Here is a 22,195-nt window from a genome sequence, read left to right as displayed (position 1 = left end):
AGAAATGAGCTCACAATACAGCATGTGTACCTAAAAAACAGAATAAATACCTATACCTATATATAAATACAATATCATTATCAATTTTAAAAAATTACAATATCTCACTGTATGCAATGTGGCATATTGTTTGTGTAGATGTGTGGATCATTAACACTTATTTAAGATGTTTAAGGCGAGTTTTTGTAAGCGATTTTCTGTAGTGGCGGTCTGACAGTCGTAGCTCGCTAATTGAGGGGCATAAAAATTTGAAATAGTAGTATTATGTATTTATTAGGGCTGTCAGGAAGTTAACATTTTTTTTTATCTAATTACATGCTTTGTGATTAATTGAAATTAATCGCATACATCAAAGTTTGCTGTTAAAGTATTAAAAAAAATCACCACATTTTAAAGCACAAACATTTTTGAGGTCTTGCAGCTCCTCATTGTCAACAACACGATCCTGAACACGATTTTGAAAGAGAAGCAGGAAAGTTCGGAGTAAAAGAGACGTCTTTGTATTTCCTCATCTCTGCGGCAGAGAGAGACTTTTAAACTGAAGTAAGTTTTACTGACAAACGCACAACCGTGGCCTTCAGTGACGCACCGCGTCAGAGCGCTGACGATAAATTAGCATACATTTCTTTTTACGTGTTAATTTTTAGTGTGATTAATTAATGAAAATGAATGCGTTATTTTGACAGCCCTTGTGTTTATTTGATGGCAGATGTTTATAGGAAACATGGCCGCGGGTTTGGGAGGCGTGTTTTCTTTAGGAAGTTCAACTTTTAACTTTTAAACATCAAAACGTCAGTTTGTAAAATCTTCAAAATCCAACATTAATTCAGGGTGGAGAGAGGCTCACACCACAGCCACACCGCCCTCCTCCGATAAATAAAGAACAGTCCCTGATGAGTGTCTGTAATGTCACAGAAGAAATAAAAATGCACAATTATTAGATATAAAACAAGCCCTCATTCATTTTCTCTTCTGCACCAAAGAGGAGAAAAAACTGCCGATAATAAACATTTTCACACAAAACAAAACAATCGACAAAAATGTACGAGAGCCAAATTTATGAAATATCAACAAAATCAGTGACCGCTGATCTCCTGTGAACTTTTTAAAGTGTGTCAGAGTCCAACAACACCCAGCTGAACGCACAATGACATCATCCCCCGGCATCAGCTGATCCCACTCGGCCCAAGGTCGATACCATGGCAACGCAGCCCTGTGAGCGGCGACCTTTGAACTCTGTGCAGCCTGGAGCCTGCAGGGCACACACACACACACACACACACACACACACACACACACACACACACACGCACACACACACACAGATACACTCACGTACTTTGTATTTGTCACTTTTACTTTTTCTCACATTATTGCTCTTTTCTTCTCGTTCTCTATGTTCTTCTCTTTTTAATACTGATTCATGTAGAAAGCCGGCAGTGTAAAGCACGTGAGGTGTGTGTGTGTGTGTGTGTGTGTGTGTGTTTTGGGTCAGTGGGGTCACATGTAGAGATGTAAAGAACAGCAGGGACTCCTCTTTTCTATAGAAAGGCATTCTTACACTCACGCTGCACTGAAGCAGTGTGTGTGTGTGAGTGTGTGTCGACTGTATGCAGGCACGTGTGTGTGTGTGTGTGTGTGTGTGTGTGTGTGTGTGTGTGTGTGTGTGTAATGAGATGGTAGATTTTACTAAGTGTGTTCACACCTCTGGTGAGTTGTGGAGGGTTGTTGGCAGATTTTTGCAGATGCTGAAGAAAGATTTTAATGGTGTTACAGGGCTAGAGATCTTTGGGGTAATTTTGTGACTTTTTTAGTAATTGTGTGACTTATTTGGTCATTTTGGATCTCTTTGTGGTAATTTTGGGTCTCTTTATTGTCATTTTGTGTTTCCTTGTAGTTTTATTGGGACTGTTTATTGTTGTTTGGGGTTCTTTGAGGTAATTTTGGGTCTCACTGGTCGTTTTGTGTCATTCTGTTGTACATTTTGTGTCTCCTTGTGGTTATTTGTGGCTTTTTTTAGTTTTTTGGGTCTCTTTGGGGTAATTTTGTGTCTCTTTGGGGTAATTTTGTGTCTGTTTTTGGTCATTTTGTGCTGCTTTGTGCTCATTTGGTGCCCCTGGGCCCTCACCCAGTATGCTCATTCAGTAATCCGTCCATCCATTCAGCACCTGGTGAGGACAAAAACTGCTTTATGTGCATGTTTCATGTCATGTAGAAGTCAACATTGAAGCCGTTGCCCTGGATACTGTTGTTGGCTGAGGTGTTGATGGTTTGATGGAACAAACATCTTCATCTGCCGTGTTTCTGAAAGCGTGTTTGCATCAGTAGATCATTCAGGTGTCGTATCTTGACCCGCAGCAGTAAAACACACCTGCTGTTATCACGTTAATCAGGGCTGAAATTAAAGGATGAAAATGTTTTTTTAATCTATCATCCAATCCTTTTGGTCCAGAGGACGATATGGTGATTTCTCACGGTGTCATTAAAGCTTGTGATCATATTCATGGTCCTCAGAGGATGGACCAGAATGATGATTTATTGATCTCTTTGGAGGATTTCATGATCTCTCAGCACCACCCTCCGAACAAACTTTACATTTTCACCTCAAAGCATGTAAGCGTGTGTTTTGTCTCCATGTTGTGTCTGCAGTGACGTCTTCGGCCTGCAGGGGGCGCTGACAGCTCTGCAGACTGTTGGTTTCTTTCATGCCGCAGTGTTTCCTCCAGCGTGACTTCACATCAGCGCCTCGTAAATCACCTCATAAATCTCCCGCACTTTAATTGTCCTTTTCACTTTGTTTCATTTAGACAGAAGGTCAGTTAGCAGCTTTTTTATTTATCTTAGAGTCGCTCCGATTGGTGCTCGCCCTCCTGCTGTTTGACCACGCCCCCCCCCCCCCCCCCATCCTCCCTCGCTGTAGCACAATTGATGAAATTGGTAATCGTTATAGACCACAGCGTTGGAGCGGCTGACCTTCAGAGAGACTGGGAGAGAGGGAAGGAGGGAGGAACGGAGAAGGAAGGAGGGAGAGGTTTTAATGAAGTCTTTATGGAGCAGATTTAAACAGCAGCAGAGGAGCCAAACCAACTGCAGCCTGTAAAACGGTATTTTACTGCATCCTCTGCCGCTTTTTATCAGAGAGAAGAAGAGGAAGAAGTTACTGCCTGTTAGATAGCAGCTTAATGCTGAGTCCATATTTTGGATAGAGTAACTTATGTACAGTTACTTTCTCGAACGGTCAGCTGTTTTTGCTCCCAGTTCAAAGTGACCGTCACAGCATTTGTCTTTCTTTTCTTTTTTCAGAGAAAATCTGGTAATTTTGTCCAAAGAAAAAAAAATCTGACACTGTCTTTTACTTTTATCTCAAACTAAAATGAAAAATCACCCTCAAAACAATTTTAATACAGAAATCAAGCATCAGAAGTGAGACCGTATTTCCATCAGTAGTAAGCTGCTAGTTTACAGAGTTAATTCACGTCTTTCAGCCTTTTCTGATGCGCTCCGCGTCCTCTGCAGCGTCTGCTGAGCTAAACTTTGTCTTTACAAGCTTTTTTGAGCTGGAGATTGATGTTCACATCTGTTTCCTGCCGACAGTTAATGTTTCTTTTCACCAAAAACTTTTTACAACCTAAACTCAATATTTCATTTTTGAATCATGACCTAGGGATGAAACGATGCATCGTGAAGCAGTTAAAAATCGATAAAAAATATGTGAGATTCAAATCGGCGAGATGAAAAATGAACCGCAATACTCTTTTTGAACAGCAGGGGGTGTAATCTGCTTCTGACTTCGCTTGCTTGACGTGCCACGTCACTATGTGTTCAACGTCCTACGTCATATCTGAGACTAGAGACCGCTTGCCAACGTAAATAAAACGAAGCAAAGGCTCCACGACAGACGATATTGAAATAGTTTCAAATCAGCCGTGTGGAGACGTTTGAGCTTCCTTAAGTCAGAAAGTATTAAAGGCCAGAAGATAACAAGTATGCAAGTATGCAAATATTGACAGTGTTGAACTACACAAACAGTACAACTAACATGACACAGCATGAGAGCCGGCATCATGGCGAGGAGCTCCAGTTAGCCCCGCCTACACGTTACTCCTTAGCGACGGATACAAGGCCAAAAAAACATGCTAAAAAAACCCACGACAACCCAGACTCAAGACAAATATGTCTTTTTTGAATTGCCTGAAATACCACCTCATGCCAGCATAAAACTTTTTTGTGATAAATAGAAGTTTTTTTTTTCGAAATTGACATGTATCCATTAGTCATATTTTATATTTGTGCTTTCAATTTGCGTAATTTGAGTGTCAATGAAACCCGCCTAGTGTTTGTCGAGTTTCTAATCCGTGTTCCACTCATCTCTCCATCTGCCAGCTCATCCAAACTCTGCCACTTCCCTCTCTGCACGGATTCCTGTTTGAATTATACATTTTGATGAATGTCCTTTTCAACTTTGGTTCTGAAGCACGCGAGAGTTCACGTCCTTGCTGGATTTGGGATGTAATCCGATCATCCCGGCGTTATCTCGGTCAGTGTGCGCTCTCTCGTCGTTATGTGCGGGGCGCCTGGCCTTTGTAGGTTTTGACAATTTTTCTAAATCTGCTCGCAGCTTGAAGCAGCATGTGGCTGCTCGGCTGCGGCTGCTATCAGCGAGTGTGTAGTTCAGGAGCTGAGCTGCTGAATAAAACAGCAGCCGTCAGACATGATCTCATGATGCCCCACCGGACGCAAACACGCACACAAAGAGACAGAGAGAAGGCATTAAACTCTGCAGCGCTGTCTCCAGGAGACGTATCCATCAGGTCACTGTGTGTGTGTGTGTGTGTGTGTGTGTGTGTGTGTGTGTGTGTGTGTGTGTGTGTGTGTGTGTGTGTGGTGAGGACAGACAGCAGCAGGAAGTGAAGTGTGTTTCAGACGAAGGTCGCTGATGATTTTCGTGTCCTGTGGGGAAAACCTGTTGGTGGACGAGATGGCGGTTGCCACGGTCACCGGAGACTGACACTGTCCCAAAAATACTCCACCCTCTTTGACGGAGCAGGGACGCACCTGATACGGTAGCGACGACCTGTAGAGTTCACGTCCTACAACCTTGCTTTCACTTTGTGTGAATTTTTTGATTTTTGGGGTTTTTTGTGTGTATTTTGGATTTTTGATGTTTTAGATTTTATTTGGGTCGTCTTCTGCGTCAAACTGTAGCTGCTGCACAGCAGTGTCCCTCAGGGTGAAGACGGGTCTGTCTCGTCCTCAGTATCAATTCAAATGTCAATAATTTCAGAGAACATCCATCCATCCGTTGAAGTTTCACTGAGGAGGTTTCATTCACAAAAGAGCGAAAGATTGTCAAAAAACCAGCAGATGAAATTAGATCCCGTTCAGAGCGTCAGTGGACACATGAAGTGACCCGAAACGACGCGTCGTCTGAGCGGAAACAAAGAGCGGACAGTTTGACACCAAGTTATCACAATCTATGGCGTACTGAGTGGACGAAATCGCCCGTTTCACGCCCCATCAGTCTGCGGTTAGGACGGGGTCAGGCTGCAGTCCCTCCTCGGCTGCTCCTTCTCCCGTTTTTCCCTTTTAACCCTTTAGAACCTGGATCAACATCAGCAACTTGGCAAGAAATGTCCAGAAAATTGCCAATAAATAAATAAAAGAATTAAAAAAAAAAAAAGTAAAAATTGCATAAAATTCAAGTGTATTAAAAAAAGTAAGAGCCCCCCCCCCCAAGATGAAAAACAAATTAAGCAAATTAAAAAAGAGGTGTTTTTATTTGTTTGTTTTAAAAGCAAAAACAAAAAAAAAAGACCAGAAAACTATATTTATTATGCGTATAATTATATATTTAAAAATATATATATATATATATATATATATATATATATATATATATTTTAAATATTGTTTTATTTTTTGCATTTTCGTTTGTATTCAGCTGTGTTTGGCTCATTTTCAGGTGATTTCTTTGGAACTTGTCACTAGTTTTCTTTCTAATTTTTGGGCAGTTTCTTTGCTCATTCTTTGCTCGCTGCCGGTACTTTTTGGAGAGTTTTTGCTGATCTGAATCGAGAGAGAGGAAGAATTTCTCTTGTTTGGGAGAAAAGGGAGAGCAGGAGGGAAGAAGTGAAGGGGAGGAGAAAAGGAAAATAAAAGAAAAGAAAAAGAAGAAAAGAGGAGAGGAGGAAGATGAGGAGAGGAAGAGGAGAAGAAACGCGATGGTTGAGAAGCTTTTCTCTGAAGCATGAAATGAGAATTGGAGGATTTTTACTCGTAGAAACAAACATAAATGCACACACACATGCATGCATGCGCACACACACACACACGCACACACACGCACACACACGCAGAGGCACCAGCAGATAGTGATTGGGAGAAAGATTTTTTGGGGGGGGGTCAGAGATGTGATAAGAGATCAGAATTTCAAGTGTTTAAACAGAGTGTGTGTGTGTGTGTGTGTGTGTGTGTGTGTGTGCGTGTGTGTGTTTTCCTCGTAGGTGTTTTCATGATGTGCATGTTTTTTTCAATCATCACTTTGATTTAGAAACAACGGAAATTCAGTGTCTCCTTTCTTTTTTTTTTTTTTTTTACACCTGCAGTCGAAGACGCCGTGTCGGACGTTTTTGTGGCTCCGTCCCTGCGAACACTGAGAGGTGTGATGCGCGCTGATGTTGATTTAATAGATAAAAGTGAAAAGACGACAGGAAGCGTGCCACTTCCTGTGTTTTTACTGATCACAATCAGTTTCTTATGCTGCAGATCTGAGGCAAACGCAGCTGTTTTGTGTCGAATTCAGAATTTAAAAAGGAGAAATGAAGATATAGAAAGTGAAAACTGAATATTGTCAGAATTGGCCTTTTGGGTGATAATATTTATGTATAATTACAGCTGAAGTGTCACTTTAAGGTCTCAACCTGCAGTTTGAAGTTCCTCCTGAACTCTGAAAAATAGATCTGATGAGTATTAGCAGGCAGACAGGAAGAGGAAGGAAGTGAATTCAACCACAACTACGTGTGTGTGTGTGTGTGTGTGTGTGTGTGTGTGTGTGTGTGTGTGTGTGTGTGTATGAAAGTGAGTCAAACTGCTTTAAGGTAAAATTTAGATTTTAGTTTTGAGAAAAACAAAACAGCCACCAACCATCAGCACACATTAACCCCACAGGGACTGTTTTGCTGCATCTTAGTCTCTTTTCTTCTTCCTGTTGTGATAACTGTGTGTGTGTTGATGCATGTGTCCTAAATGTAGTCCAGATTGTGTATTTGAGTGTAATCAGTGAATTTGCAGCTCAGCTCCTACAATAAGTCTAAAATACACTGTGGAAACTAAATAGTTACATTCAGACTGTTCAGGTCCAAAAATGCTCCATTGAAACCCATTCAAACTGACATTTTTGATCCCACAGCCATCAGAGCAGAAAAACAGGACTTGTATTATTTCTGGGTGTCATTCTGGGCTTTTGACTCTGAATTTGTCATTTTGACTATTTTCCACCTGATGAGGTCATTTTGACCATATTTGGCATATGGAGGAAATACATGCTATTTCCACTAGGTGACCTGTCACAGTCAATGTAGCTGCTGATCACTGACATATCCCAGACTGTCAGCAGCTACACTCACACACTGACATATCCCAGACTGTCAGCAGCTACACTCACACACTGAGGAGGAGACTCAACATCACTCATTATTTCATCTAAAAACATAGTGGCATCATGAGAAAAACCTGCCATTTAAAGGGTTAAAAGTCAGAAAATTAAATGAATATTTGATATTTCTGATTAGGACTGATGTTAGTTAAAACATTTAACTTGATGAAAGTAGAAAATGATATTAGTTGTAGTAGCAGTTTATTCCGAATATGTGAAAAAACATGTAAATTTAATATAGATTAAAATATTAAAAAGGCAATCATAAAATAGTGGACAGACATAAAAAATACATTACAAAAGAAGACATGAAAAATGTAAACAGCACATTATGATGTCATTCATATTAATGTATAATATTTTTTATAGCCTGATTTTGAAAAACATATTTTATATATGCAGAGCTGGGTGAGTATTTGACGTTGCACAAATAATAATCAGGTATGAAAATCAACGTTGCTGCTAAAAAAAAAAACTCTACTTTGCATGTAAGGTGCAGAGTATTTTGCATTAAACATTTTGAGATATGTCGCAATATGGCCTTAAAATATCCTGCGTTTGATCAGCTGTCTTGGTCAGGTGTTTTTGAAGCTCCGCGATTTAGAAACACGCGAGGCGAGAAATGACTCAGCTGACAGATCGTCACGTGACAGGACTAGAGAGAAACCCGCAAAAACACACGAACAAAACAACACGATCGCTTAACAGTCCTGTTCACAATAATCTGTGTGTGTGTGTGTGTGTGTGTGTGTGTGTGTGTGTGTGTGTGTGTGTGTGTGTGTGTGTGTGTGTGTGTGTGTGTGTGCTGCAGCCTCACAGAGACGAGCAGAAAATAATTCCCACAACAGTTTTCTAAAAAAAGCCACAGCAGAAAAACACATGTTTTTATCCAGAAAAGACCATATATATAAAAATATAATATATATATATATAATATAATATATATATATATATATATATATATATATATATATCATAACTGGAACTGAGGTGGAACATAGAAAGATCAGGTTCAAGTTCAGGTCCTTGAAAACCTGCCTGAAGACCTCTGCTGTGTGGTCTGATTATCCTCTGCCAGCAACACACACACACACACACACACACACACACACACACACACACACACACACACACACACACACACACACACTGAGCACGCCACAGACCACCAGCCCAGCTAATTGGAGATGTTGTATCACCTCCCTCGTGTCTCTTGCTCTTTCTGTTTCTTTCACATTCACACACACACACTCACACACACACAAACACACAGACATGCACACGCCGCACACACACACACACACACACACACTGACACGCGCACACACTGCAACCCAGTGGGAATTGGCAGCTTGAAGCGAATAGAGAGAGAAGGCAGAAAGTCATTACTTCTCTTACTAGATTTTGTGTGTGTGTGTGTGTGTGTGTGTGTGTGTGTGTGTGTGTGTGTAATCCCGCCATCAGTATGCTGGTCATGCTTGGCAACAGAGGGAAGGAAATTGAAGAGAGCGAGAGAGAGAATGAGAGGAGGGGAGGCGACAATCCAACATGGAGTTCTTTTGATTACAGATGGTAAATGTGCCTTCAGTCACCTCCTCCTCCTCCTCCTCCTCCTCCTCCTCCTCCTCCTCTTCATCGTCTCCTCTCTCCCTCTCACTCGAGGGATTTGAGGTGGACGTGAGAGGAATCTCTGACCAGGCTCGTGTGTGTGTGTCGTGTTTTTGTCACAGTGCGGCGTGCTGTGGTGTTTCGTGAAGCCGGGGTCACGCAGGTCGTCTGCAGGAAGTTTGAAGTGAAAATACTCGCCGGTACCTGAAGGGGCCGCGATGCTGTTTCATCTGTCGTCTAAAGTCGTCTGAACTCGCGGCTCACTCTCCTCGCCGTCCCCGGCGCAGGCTGAGGTCGTGCATTTTTAGGATGAAGATGATGCAGCTTTAATAATCAGCTCCTGTCGGATACGTTCGTGTATTTAAATGTCTATTACACTTAAATCTGACACATTAAGATCTGCACATACTAAATCTGTCTCAATCTGATCATTTCAAACACTGAAGGTCCTGATTCAAACTTATGTTCGTCATCTTAACCCTTTAGGGACTGTCTGGCACATCTTATGTACTTTTCTTTATTTTTTGAATCATTTTGGCTGTGTTCATGCATACAGCACACATTTTTGCAAGATTACGTCTTTTTGTTTAATCTGTGAATTTCCAGCTCAGCTCCTACAGTAAGTCTAAAATACGCTGTGGACACAGCTGGATGTTTGCAGAAAGTTAAAGCCTCTGCAAACAGGGCTTGAAATAGAATAGAATAGAATAGAAAAGAAATACTTTATTAATCCTGTGAGGGAAATTGTTTCATTACAGTAGCAAATAAGAGAGCTGCAACTGAATAAAAAAGGGCACTTAACATAGAATAAAATAGAATAAGTAAATATGGTTTACGTTTATGCAAAACGTGAAGATGGATGTGCAGAATAGTAGGAATGCGCATATTATATCATAATTTGAGTGTTTCATTAAGCATCTGCAGAAATCTGAGTCACATAAAAGTTCCTAATTATGAGAAAACTGAGTTGAAAACAGCTCATTTTGAGGATAACAGCATTTCTCCGGACTGTGTCGGCAGATCGCGTTTTGATTGACGCCTCCTTGGATCCCACCTTTGTCAGCTGTCTCTGGTCTCCATGACGACAGCCACGGAGCAAAGCAGAGTCGGCGTGGTGCAGCTCTGTCTGCTCCGGCGCTCAGAGCGAACGTTTCTGAACGCACCCTCTGACGTTTCAGAATCAGAAGAAATAATACCTTTCACTCTGCCTCTGAATGGCAAGTTTACAAAATGTTTTGTTACAATTTTATGAGAAAAAGTCACAATTTTAGGCAAATAGACTCAGAAATTTGAGAGGAAACATGTTGCAGATGAAGGCTGAAAAGTCAGGTCAGACAGTTGTTTTTCTCGTAAATTTACAAGTTTAATCACCTAATATTATGACTTTTTGATTGTCTTCATTCATATAATGCGATTGGATCGGGGATAACCACGCCCAAATCAACCCAGCTTCAGGAAACTGAAAAAAACTAAAATGACAATATTTCAAAACTGGACTGAGGAAAATGTCCGATCATTTTTGATGCTTTTTATTCTGCATGTAAGAGACTAAATTACAAATTAAGAAAGTTTTTGGTGATTTGCGTTTGCAGAGGCTTTACGTTAAAAGATGAGCTGCCATTTCTGTGCAAGTGTGTGTGCGTGCGTGTGTGTTCGTACGTTAAAGACCCAGCTGTGCTCTGCGTCCGTCGGATGTCAGTTGTAACGTTAACGTGAACAGAGAGAGACGTCGGTCTTCTGTTAACTGTCTTTTCTGTCTCTGTTTGTCTCTGCAGGACTGAAAACAGCAGGAGGCTCAACACACACCTACACACACACTGCAGGTGAGTCTCTCACACACACACACACACGCAGTCATCCGCTGGTTGATTCACATGAAAAGTTTTCCTCATGTTTAAATTTGACTTTTTTAAAACAATTTGAACTTATTTTACGTCATGAAATTATTATTCAGCAATCAGAACTGAATCATTTCATAACCTCGACAAGGTGATTTTTTAAAAATTTAATTTACTTTGAGCCTGATAAAGCGTCACTAACGCTACGTTCAGACTGCCAGCCCAAATCCGATTTTTGTCGTATCCAGATTGTATCCGGAATGATTTCATGAAGTCTGAACAGCAAAAAAACATGAAATCCGATTTTTGCAAATCCGATCAAAACCTTGTGTTGAGGTGGTTTGAAATGCGATTCAAATGGGATTTCTACAGATGCGTCTTCAGTGCGGACGCTCTGCTCATTCAAATCGGATATCAGAGCGCCCGTCACTCACAGCGCAACACACAACGACAGACGTCACGGTGGCGGTGGAGCCCGCCGTGAGCGCAGCTCCAAACATCGTAATTTACAACAGTTTCCTCCGTCTGTGTCCGTCTGCTGCTGCGAGGAGTTCAGCATACGTGTTTGTAATCCACGTCACCAGCGTACGTACTGACGCCTACGTCGTTACCACAGTAACCCATGCGGGACAGTTCAGAGCGCTGATGTGTGGACGCAACAAATCGATCTGATCTCATGCAAACTCACATGACCATCTTCAGCTGTGAAACACTTCATGCGTTGGTCTCAGTTTGTCTCTCTGACGTTGGCAGAAATAAAAACGTGATTTTGTTCTCCGGGGACAATGAGAGCGAAAAAAACGTCTCCAAAAACCGACTTTCATGAATCCTAACACACAATATAGTTTTGTGATGAGAAGAAAAAGTAGTTTTCTGACCATAATGAGGTCCTGAAGTCGTGATGTTGAGATTTTTTAGTCGGAGAAAAGGTGTGGTTGGACTGTAGAGGGATTACACAGTGTGTGTGTGTGTGTGTGTGTGTGTGTGTGTGTGTGTGTGTGTGTGTGTGTGTGTGTGTGTGTGTGGTGTGTTGTGACCCAGTAACAGGAGCCTCACATTCCTGATTAATGATGCAGGTTGGACCCAAACAATGAAAACACACGAGCGCATGCACACACACACACACACACACACACACACACACACACACACACACGCAGCCTGATACATTTGTACTTCAACACATCAACATACGGCTCAGTCACACACACTTTCATCCGTCACGTCCAAACATGAAGGATGAAAGTGTTGCGTTCGCTGAGCACCGTCGTTTCTGTCCTCTCGTGCTTCTGGTATTTGATATTTCTGATTACGACTGATTTTGAGAAGTGCATTTCTTGTGCAGAGTGATATGAGTGTGAGTATTTCCTAAAAATTCATTTGCTGCACATCATTGACATATCCCAGACTGTGATAATAATTGTTTTTTGGTTTTTTTCATCTAAAAACATAGTGGCATCATGACAAAAACCTGGCATTTAAGGGGTTAAAATTCTGAAAAATAATTAATATTTGATATTTATGATTCGGACTGATGTTGGTTAAAAAAATCGTATTAATATATAATATTTTTTAAAGGATTTGAGGAGCGCGTTGTTTGTGCAGAGCTGTATGAGTGTGTGTGATGTTAAAGCTGCCTCCTCAGTTTAGGTGCTAATAGATGTCTGCTTGTTTTGTCTGATACGACCGATGACCACTACACATTTACTTTTATTATTTTAAACATTTCTGAAAAAGTTCCTTAGACTGTGATAATCTCTTGTCTGCAGCACGCTGACGCAGTGTGTCGCTGAACCTGTTGGTTTTTTTAGCGCCCATGTTAACACGTTAGAGCTCTGAGCAGAGCTGCTGCGGCGCGTCTCAGCTGCGTGTACGCCGCGGCACATCTAACGAAACGGTGACGTGACGTTTTTTCTGCGTGTGCAGTTATTGGCAGAAATAGAGTGAAAATATTTTTTGGATAATTATATTGACTCTACACCACCTTTTACTACAGTTTCATCATCTGTCACAGAGATGAGGAAATACAAACATTTCTGTTTTACTGAAACTTTCCTGCTTCTGTTTCAAAATAAAAGCCCTCTGACAACGTCCCTGTGGACAGAATCCCATCAGTTGTTGACAACTTATTTTGAAATATTTGCAGGAGCGTGTTGTTGACGATGCAGGAGAATTTTAGCTCATAAATGTGGAAACACGGGGCGCCTGGTGGCTCAGTGGATGTAGCGGGCGCCCCATGTGCAGAGGCTGTGTGTCCTCACTGCAGCGGCCGCTGGTTCGATTCCGCCGTCCCGCTCTGCTTCTGCGTGCAGTTTGAATCATTAGTCGGGCGAGGAGCTGTGTGTGATGGATACATGCATGTGCACACTCAGAATTGGCGACTTCATATCGTGAACACAGAGTTTCTGCCGTTGACCTGGAGGTCGTTGTGACCGTAGATCAGCTAAATCTCGCTGTGATCATTTTCCAGAGTTATAAATCCTGTCTGTGAGTGTTGTAAACTGCTGGCTTGTGTTTTGGCATCTGATGAACCTTTAAAAAGCATTTGAATGTGTTTCACAGGGACGATAAACTAAACACGTCCTGTCTGCGCCATGTAACGCAGAGCTGCTTAGATCTTTGCTAAATGGCTGCCCTTTGTTGCCGTATTGATATAAACCGAAGCAAATTTAATCAGTCTGACCTGCGGGTTCACAAGAGGGGATGTTTGAGCAATAACAGCGAGAGGCACCTGGCTGCAGACGTAGCAGAGGTCTGCAGGAGCGCGCACAACAGACGTCTCTGCAGGAGCACGCACAAAATCAAGCCATCAGCCATCTTTGGGTTAAAAAAACTGCACAGCCGGCTCAGTCTTCATCATCGTCCTCTCACAGCAGGTGAACAAACCCAAATTCTGTAGCAAGTCCCGCCTGTTAAAATTAATAATCCGGCGTTGAAATCTGAGTTGAAATCTGCAGAATAAGAGCTCGTTAGCTAAATAAACGAGGTTCTAAAAGGTTTAATTGTGATGCGTTTAAGGTCCGCTCAGTAAAATGACTATTAGGTAAATAAGGTAAATAAAACATCATCATGATGTGTTCAAATGTAACGCCAAGAAAAAGAAGTAGTTTGTGGTGAGAAACTAGTTTTCCCAGCGATAAAACCCCCACCCCTCACCGCTGGCAGCACCCCAACCCCGAATCACATTATAACAGGCTTCAGGACATGTTAAAAAAATTAAAACATTAAAAAAAGAGAGAGATAAATAGATGATGCCGAGATTTTTCATAGTTACATCAAATTTTTTTTTTTTTTAAAAATGACGTGCTGTGTGGCGTCTTGGTGTTGTTCTGGGCGTCATCACGGCCTTCACCGTTCAGGCCGGAGTCTGGTACTGACGACATTTTAAACAACGACGTGATTAAAAAATCAGACATAGAAAACAACCTTTATCGAGCGCCGATGTTTGCAGCGTGAATGAGGAGCCGGGGAGGAGAACGTATGAGAACATACCTGAACTTTGCGCCAAAACTAACAAAGTGTCCCAGCAGTGTCCCCGTCCCGGCAGAGACACATCAGCAGCACAGACTGTTAGAGAAACGAACATTTGAACTCATCGAAGACTTCTGTTATTTTGTCTTTTGTCAAACTGCCTCTGAAATGAACAAAATCTTGACATTTAACATTTTCACAAGGCAAAATCAACAGAATTCAGGAGTTAAGGCATAGTTCATGTTAAAGTTTTTTTCTTTGAAACGGTGCGTCGAATCTGCGTGGACGATAGCAGAGACGAGCGGTGAAAAAGCAGAGAAGACGAAGCAGTTAAAGAGTTTGTGTCTCAGTCTGAACTCTGCGACCTCGACAGAAAACACAGTTTGTTTCCCTGCAGATGATTCTGGTCCAGATCCAGATGACCTGCACGCCTCCACATTCCTCTGTGTGTGTGTGTGTGTGTGTGTGTGTGTGTGTGTGTGTGTGTGTGTGTGTGTTGTCCCACATGTGTTTCTGATCACCGAGCAGAGACAGACGGAGAGGTGGATGAGACAGAAAACTCGTCACATCGACTCGCACTGACGTCTTTCTCTTCTTTTTTAATCTTTTTTTAAAAAAAAAAATACAACAGTAGAACGATTAATCAGCTGAATTATTGACTGTTATTGATTAACCCTTTAACAGACATTGGCACCACAGAGTTCACTTTTTTTGTGATCAAATTTTTTTTCTAAAAATGTACACAGATTTTATAAATAGATTTATTATTATTTGTATTTTTTTTTTTTTTTATTTATATTTTTATGTTGTGTGTGTTTATTTCCTGAAGTTACTTTTATTTCATTTTTTATTATATAGCATTGACAGTTTGTTTTTTTCCATATATTTTATACCTTTTTTTAAAAATCAGATTTAGTTTTATTGTCTCTATTTATTCGTGTTTATTTATTTTTATTTGTTTACTGCATAAAGTTACTTTTTTTCTAAGAATTTCTATTATATTATAATAATGTTTATTTTCTTCTTAATAAATTGGTGCATTTTGTTAATATATTCTACTATTCTACTGTAATGTATAATTTTTTTCAAATGCATTTCATGGCGTGACTGTTAAAGGGTTAATTGATTTGCTTCTTTGTTTAGACTGAGTGGCTGATGAATGTCAGATTGTTGACAGTTAAAAACGTTGTCAGAGATTTCTCCTGACAAATTAATTTTGGCAAAATGATCCGGCAGCAGATATTATTATCGTTTGGAAAAGAAAAGAGCAGAAATGCTGCAGATTATTTCATCAGCTGTCAGTGATCCAAAAATCAGCTGCTGCAGGGCTTTGACACGAGTGTGCACGTAAACGTGCTCTGTGTCCCTGGTTTGCTGCGTCCCATCCCTCATGTCTGTCCCCCCTCATGTCTGTCCCCCCCTCATGTCTGTCCCCCCCCATGTCTGTCCCCCCCTCATGTCTGTCCTCCCCCCTCTGTCCTCCCTCATGTCTGTCCCCCTCATGTGTCCCCTCCTCATGTCTGTCTGTCCCCCCTCATGTCTGTCCTCATGTCGTCCTCATGTCTGTCCCCCCTCATGTCTGTCCTCCCGTCATGTCTGTCCTCCCCTCATGTCCTCAAACGTCTCCAGAGTCTGAAAGATGCTCAAAGAAACAAAGTTGCAGAACATGAGTCTGAGTTAACGTCCTTTCACCGGAAACAGGTCAGCTGTACGTCAGGGATTCTGTCTGTCTGTATCAGCGCTGCAGCTTCATCTATCACCCCCACACACACACACACACACACACACACACACACACACACACACACACACACACACACACACAGAGAGTAAGGTCATGCATCACGTTGTTAACCTGCCATGTGGACACAACTGCGTCTCCTGACTGCAGAGACCACAGGCACTGATTCAATACAGCTGTGTGTGTGTGTGTGTGTGTGTGTGTGTGTGTGTGTGTGTGTGTGTGTGTGTGCGTGCGTGCATGCATGCGTGCGTGCATGTGTGTGCTTGTCGTAGGATTTTTATCTTTGTGACCAATTTTCGTTCATTAATCGTAATCAAAGTAAAATGTTCGATTAATGGTGATATTGATTTTAGATTTGAGGCTCGGACCTTTGCTGGGTGGAAGTTTTAGTAACTGGACCTCTGAATTTCAGAAGAATAGGTCGTCCAGCTGGTGATGCTGTTCTACAATATGTTTGTCATGTTCAAATGTCAAAATTAACTTGATGATATCTTCATATTTCACTGAGGAGTCAAAGGAACCTTTAAGCTCGACAGAAATAGTGATTTGATGTATATCGTGATATATATCGATATCGACTGATATGAAAAAAATATCGTGATAAGACTTTTTTCCATATCGTCCAGCCATACAGTCGAGTATGAGGGATTTCTGGGAGATGTAGTCCACGATTTCACAGAAGAACTGTGGATTCAAAACTTTCTCAGAGTTATGTGATGCAATAACAGCTCTTGTAGACGAAAAAGTGTTTCCACTGCAGTTTGGACAAATTCGGCTTTTTACCATCACCTGAAGTACCACCTCATGCAGGCGTAAAAACTTTTTTGTGATAAATGGGAATTTTTTGGGAAATTGACATGTTTCCAGTAGGCATATTTTAGATTCGCAATTTCAATTTGTGCAATTCGAGGGTTAATGGAAACCTGCCTACTGACACACACACACACACACACACACACACACACACACACACACACACACACACACACACACAGAGTTGCTGTGACGTTGATTCAAATCTTTGAGGAAATGATTTGCAAAATTCAAAAGTTGTTCTCTGCAGCGGTCGGCTCTGATCTGAGAGCCGATTGTTCGCCTGACTCCAAATTCACACCTGCACTCTTTAAAGGTTTCCTTCAGTCACATTACGACATTTTAACTGGAACTACTTTCTGAGAGAGAGTTTACATAAAACGTGCTGATGGGTTATTTTCCAGACAGACGCAGACGCGTCTCTGATATGAGAAAACATCCCTGTGGGTTTGAAATTCATGATTTCTTTACAAAAATGGCAATTTGCCAAATTTTTTTATTCATTTTTTATTTTTTGATGTTTTTTACAGAAAACAAAAAAATACAGCCAGATATTGTTAAAAAAAAAAAAAAAAATTATTGGGTTTTTCTAATTTCTGACGGTCCTTGAACACATCATACAGGAATAAATCTTTATGCATTTTCTCCCCCCTCACTCAGGGAGGCTCAAGGAAAGTAGGAAAGCAGCCACCCCTATATTATATTATATTATATTATATTACATTACATTACATTACATTATAGTATATTTTCTGTAAATTTTCATTGTATTGTATTGGCCAGGCCTAATGACACCACTGGTGTTCACACACTTAAATAAATGTAAATCTGTCAGTGATACACACTCAGCTGATGAGAAACACCTGAGTGAAACTGCCGACCTGTAATAAATCGTGTTCTTCATCAAGGTGAGAGGCTGCACGTTCGTCATAAACAGCAGCGTATAAATATTAACGAGTCAGTCGGAGCGGCTGTCAGCCGTGAATCACGGCCACGTATACAGCATGTGTGTGAATGTGTGTGTCTCTATAGGAGCACACAGGACTCTGTATATACGGTACTGCGTGCGTGTGTGTGTGTGTGTGTGTGTGTGTGTGTGTATGTGTATGTGTGTGTGTGTGTGCGTGTCCAGTGGTCATCTCCCAGCAGAGCTCTCCTGCTCTCCATCAGTCTATTTCTGTCTCTGAGTGGGCAGGATGGATGAACCGCCCGGAGGGATGGAGAGGGGGATGAAGAGGGAGGAGGAGGAGGAGGAGAGTGTGTGTTTGTTTTGTGTGTGTTTGTGTGTGTTTGTGTGTGTGTGTGTGATGTATTTTGGTCCTCTGTTGTTGTGATCGACCTGTGTGTCGCTCTGTGAGGCTCTCGGTGTTGAATCTGTTTTGTTTACAGCGGGTTGACGAGGAGAGAGAGAGTAATTCTGTAATGGAGGAGGTGAAGAGGCTGAGGATGGAGGGAGTAAAGTGATGAAGAGGAGAGGTTAGACCGGGTCAGTTTGTTTGTTTTCAGGCCTGAGAAGTCGTGATGGAAGTTAGCGTGAAATTTAGGACCAGAGTCTCACAAGCATCTGACAGACTGCTGTCCTGACTGTGTTGTTTTGTTCTGTGGTGTCTGAAATAAAAATAATCCTCAACAGAAATATAAATAAATAAATAAATAAATAAACAAACAGATAAATTAAAAAATAACAAGATAATTGAATAAATAAATAAGTAGAAAGATAAATAATTAATACATATCTAAATAAATAAATACATGAATAAATGAAAAGATAATTAAATAATACATAAATAAATAAATGACTGGATAAATAAAAAGATAATGATATAAATAAAAAGATAAATAAATTCATAAGTACGTTAATAAATACGTAACTAAATAAAAACAGATACGTTTATAAGTATGTAAATAAATAAATAGATAAATGAATAAATAAAAAGATAATTAAATCATACATAAATAAATAAAAAGATAAATAAATTCATAAGTAGTACGTTAAATAAAAAACATAGATACATAAAAAAATAAATGAAAAGATAATTAAATCATACATAAATAAATAAATAAATAAGTATGAATAAATAGATAAATGAATATATGTAAAGATTTAAAATACATCAACAAATAAATTCATAATTAAGCAAATAAAAAATAAAATGTTTTGGGATGAGTAGAAGTATAAACCTGTGCGCAGGTGTCTCTGTAACACGTTCCTGTTGGACAAGCTTCAGCGTGACAATCCCACCGAATGCATCGGGAAAATGTTTATTCTGCCGAGCTCGACTGGATCTGGTCTCCGCCTGCGTCTCTGACTCACTGTTTGGTATGTGGGAAATCTATACTCATATATAACAACAATGATGCAAAATTACACAACTCATACCACAAATAAACATCCCCTGACCCTGCACTTACACACTGCTGTTCGTGCTGTTTTCTGCTCTCTGACACCGTGACACAGTCGCTTTATTTTCACTGTGAAATAGAAAATGATTTGGGGGGCCGTCTTATCGGGGGCCGGATTTGGCTCACAGGTCGTAAGTATCACATACGCTTAACTCAACCTTTCCTGTTTCTTTTTCAAAATAAAAGCCCTCTGACAACGTGTCTGTCGACAGATTCCCTTTCAATATTTGCTCTGATTTACAACGCCATCGAAAAATATTACAAACAGATTAATCTAGTCTGAGTGCGACTGTGAATCTGTGGAGGCGGCGAGCGTGTTGAATGAGTTTCTGTGTCGCTGTGATGACGTCTGTGATGACGCCTTTTTTAAGACGCGTAAAACCTTTAAAGTTCAAAAATCGGGTTTCATACGGACATATTTAATGTTGCAGAACAAAACGTGTAAACGTCTTTAGCCTTTGTTAACCACAGACCTTATTTAAGACATTTTACCAAAAACCCCCCAAAAAAGAGACTTAAAGACGAGGAAACCGGAGGTGCAAAAATGCTAATGGACTTTCACGTTTTCGGACTCGTTACTTCCCCGCTCTGTTTACCTGTGCAGAAGGCTTATCTGGAGGTTCAGCTTTGGCTGCTGAGGTCAGACTGAGAGCTGCTGCTCAAATGCTCCGGCCGAGAGAGGCCGAGAGAGGCCGAGAGAGGCCGAGAGAGAGGCCGAGAGGCAGAGAGGCAGAGAGGCGAGAGGCAGAGAGGCAGAGAGGGCGAGAGGCGAGAGGCAGAGAGGCAGAGAGGCAGAGAGGCGAGAGAGGCCGAGAGCAGAGAGAGGCCGAGAGGCGAGAGGCAGAGAGAGCCGAGAGGCCGAGAGGCCGAGAGGCAGAGAGAGGCCGAGAGGCAGAGAGGCCGAGAGGAGAGAGGCCGAGAGAGGCAGAGAGAGAGGCCGAGAGGCCGAGGCAGAGAGGCAGAGAGGCCGAGAGGCAGAGAGAGGCCGAGAGGCAGAGAGGCAGAGAGAGGCCGAGAGGCCGAGAGAGGCAGAGAGGCAGAGAGAGGCAGAGAGGCAGAGAGGCCAGAGAGGCAGAGAGGCGAGAGAGGCAGAGAGGCAGAGAGGCGAGAGAGGCAGAGGCCGAGAGGCCAGAGGCAGAGAGGCAGAGAGGCCGAGAGGCAGAGAGAGGCAGAGAGAGGCCGAGAGGCCGAGAGAGGCAGAGAGAGGCCGAGAGGCAGAGAGAGGCCGAGAGGCAGAGAGAGGCCGAGAGGCAGAGAGAGGCCGAGAGAGGCAGAGAGAGAGAGGCAGAGAGGCAGAGAGAGGCCGAGACGCAGAGAGAGGCCGAGAGGCAGAGAGGCCGAGAGGAGAGAGAGGCAGAGAGAGGCCGAGAGGCAGAGAGAGGCAGAGAGGCAGAGAGGCAGAGAGAGGCAGAGAGGCAGAGAGGCAGAGAGAGAGAGAGGCGAGAGGAGAGAGAGGCAGAGAGAGGAGAGAGAGGCGAGAGAGGCAGAGAGAGGCCGAGAGGCAGAGAGGCAGAGAGAGACAGAGAGCAGAGAGAGAGAGGCCGAGATGCAGCAGCTGCTGCGAGGAAAACAGCTGCTTCACTGGTGGAGAGGATCGCCGCAGGGACCGCAGCGACACACACACACACACACACACAGAGCTCTCCTGTGTGCTGACAGGTCAGCGGGCTACCAGGTGTAGGTGGAGGATGGGTGAGAGGAGGAGGAGGAGGAGGAGGAGGTGCTGCTGAGTGTAACGGATGGCCGCTGCTTCTTACAGCCTTCAGCTATTTGTAAGGGAAGAAAGATAAATAAATAAGCGAGACAAATGTCCGCTCCTCTGCGGAGGACAAACTGAATCTTCCCTGCGGCTCTCCTCTGCTGCTGTTTCACCGACTCTGAATCAGAGAGGCAGCAAACAGCCGACTGCAGCGCAGGAGCAGGAAATGAATCCCACTGAAACGCTGCCGGACTGAAGCTCAGCGAGTCAGACGGGAGAAGGAGAGTTTTAGAGCAGGAGGTCGATGCACAGAGGCGAGCGGATACAAACAGCCGAGTTTAAAATGAAAACAAAGACCAAATGGCGCAATTTTAAAATGTTTCAACTGGAGCAAAAAAAAAATAATCAGGAAAGAACTGCAGACCACAAACATCAGCCACTCTCGTTCTGAAATCGTCAAATACACTACGTCACTGTTTCAGCGCCAAAAGCCACCTGTGACGTCCGCACGGCTGACAGCTATTCTTCAGTTTCTGATACGTCTGTTTAGTTTTTATCTTAGGAATTTGATTTTGTTTGTTTTATTGGATTCATAGTTGTTTTTAGTTATTTTATTCTTTTTCTTTTTTTAATGTGCTGATAGGAACTGGTGGGAAACAGTATTTCATGTCATTCTGTGTGTACAAATACTCGGAGGACCGACAACAAAATGTGTCTTGAATCTTGAATCTTGAAACCATGACCGGTCGGTCGTGGTGTTATTGCACTCGGCAGGACGGCAGCTGCCGCGGCAGCATAATAAGAGGACGGCCGACGTCACTTCAAAGCGCGGCCGGACAGAACAGTTGGACGACCAGTTCAGGCTGCAATACTTGTTGGTATTGTACATTTCTGCACAGATCATTTCATACGTATCATTACAACATTTCTAAGTCAGTTTTTCGCTGTTCAAAACTGACGAACAA

General features: G+C 42.1%; 1 long non-coding RNA gene across 1 annotated transcript in view; it reads left to right on the top strand.

Moving 5' to 3' along the window:
* LOC121947527 overlaps positions 1–22,195 on the top strand; it is a 32,746-nt gene that overhangs the window by 5,814 nt on the left and 4,737 nt on the right. The window contains exon 2 of the long non-coding RNA XR_006106082.1: positions 11,038–11,085. This is a non-coding gene — a long non-coding RNA (uncharacterized LOC121947527). The remainder of the gene's footprint in view (positions 1–11,037; positions 11,086–22,195) is intronic.

The sequence above is a fragment of the Plectropomus leopardus genome, chromosome 8 (assembly GCF_008729295.1).
Source record: "Plectropomus leopardus isolate mb chromosome 8, YSFRI_Pleo_2.0, whole genome shotgun sequence".
Classification (NCBI taxonomy): Eukaryota; Metazoa; Chordata; class Actinopteri; order Perciformes; family Serranidae; genus Plectropomus; species Plectropomus leopardus.
The sequence above is the reverse complement of the archived record's forward strand: the minus strand, read 5'-3'. Positions and strand labels throughout refer to the sequence as shown.